We start from the raw sequence: 2,123 nt of genomic DNA, 5'->3' as shown, positions 1-2,123 counted from the left end.
AAAACAATGGGAATATGTTAATGAATTTAGGTCCTTTAACATTTGAATCTTCTGCTCAACACAGGAAAAGTAATGTGAGAGCAAATTAGGATTGGGAAGCAATATTAGAAGGGTCTACCTGGAGAAAGGCAATACCTCTTAAAGATATCAATTATGGAAGACAGTCAACTCAACTTTAAATTTCAAAGAGGCTTGACAGATGTTTCCTCGAAGCCAATCTCAAAGGATAAACAGATTTAGAAGGAATCACAATCTCACCAGCATTAAAGACCCCACTGCAATGATTTTCTTAGAGAGGTTCATATGCATACAATACCCAGTGACCCGTTCAAGAACCTGCCTGCAACTGTTCCAGAAGCAAAAACTAGAAACAAGTAAGCTGTGTTAAGAATGAACACTTATTTTTACAGGAGTTAAGATGGTAAGATGAAGAAACTGTATTGACATGTGTCTATCAAAATAAATCTCAAACATGTATCATTGATTGGCTTCTCTAGAAGAAAATTCATAAATAATAGACTAAAAATATTTAACAATATGTTTGAAATGTGCAATATCATTGAAATTTACAATATCATATGAAAATGAGGTTTCTGGGGGCTTAACATTAGGTAGGCTACCTTTTAAATAATAATGACTTTGCACCATGTTTGTGCCTGGTGTTCTGAGAGGTCAAACAAGGGCATGAACACCTAGAGCTGGAGTTACAGATGGTTGTGAGCTGGCACGTGGGTGCTGGGAACTAAACTCACGACCTCCTGAAGAACTTCCAGTGCTCTTAACCATGGAGCCATCTCTCCAGCCTTATTAACTAGCTTTAAAATCAGTTTTCTGATCTCTCCAGATCACAGGCACTGGGCATCCATGTGGTATACAATGCACATAAAATAATAAATGAATTTAGCCACAGACGGATGGTAGAGATTCAGTCTGCCTCTGGAGTTTTACCTCTAAAGCTCCTAGGAGAAAGAAAACCTCTCATTACAGCCTTTACCTCAACAGAAAGAGGGTGCCTAAGTCAAGTGTGTGGCTAGCTCTCATTTATAACTTGAGCATTTTAAAAAAGCTGTTAAAAGCTTTCAATTTCCTACAGATACAAGAAAGTAAAACTTTCTTAGATGCTAAAAGTGTGTGTGTGTGTGTGTGTGTGTGTGTGTGTGTGTGTGTGTGTGTGTGTGTGTGTGTGTGAGTGACTCAGAGGGCTGAGCCTGAAACTGTCATTGGCTCCCTATTTGGTCTTGGAGAAATGTAGGGTAACTTGAAGTCACCAGGAAATGCCACCTTTCTTCTCTCTAAACTGCAGCTGTGTGGGCTGTGTGGTCACTCAGCTTGCCTGGAACCTGTTATCTGTCTTTGGTTGAAACTTAATGCAAATTCTACCACCTCTAGCAGCCCTCCCTGTGAAAGTTTAAAGGACGCTTCACATATGAATCTTTTTAACTTCTTTTATACAACTTACCAGATGTCCTGTCACAATTAACTGACAGATGGAATATCTCCTTAGGACACCCAGTATTTGGGGGCAGGTTGTGTAACAAGTAAGCTTTTGATTTTGAGACCTTGCCAAAAAATGACAGAGGCTCAGTCTTTCTCTGGGGTTTCACCTCTGAAGCTTCTAGGAAAGAGGAAACCTCTGAACCCTCTCATTACAGCCCTCACCCCAACAGAAATAGGGTACCCAAGTCAAGTATGGTGGCTGGCTCTAATTTATAACCTCAGCATGCAGAAGGCTGGGGCAAGAGGATTGCTTTGAGTTTGAGTTCAACTTCAGGCTGGGCTACAAAGCTACAAAGTCATATCTGTCACAATCAAGCAAGTAAAGCAGGGTATCCAGACTGGCATTAAAGGGCATGCTGCTGTCCAGCAAAAAGCCTAGGTCACTATATATATATATCTATATATCAATAGCAGATCAAGCTCAGAACTAGACGGGGAAATGAAGCAACTTGCAGACTGAGGCATAGGCAGACAGACCTTCCTGTTGTCAGAAACCCAGGGTGGAGGTGCTAACTAACCATTAAACAAGAACCAAACAGACTTTATCCCATATTTGACATTCCTTATTAGTTCCCCAAATCAATGCATATCCAGAAAAGTATGCTTAAAGAAAAGCAAAACCAAGC

Source organism: Micromys minutus (genome assembly GCF_963924665.1).
Source record: "Micromys minutus genome assembly, chromosome: 12".
In the NCBI taxonomy this organism is placed as follows: Eukaryota; Metazoa; Chordata; class Mammalia; order Rodentia; family Muridae; genus Micromys; species Micromys minutus.
This window is presented reverse-complemented; position numbering follows the sequence as displayed.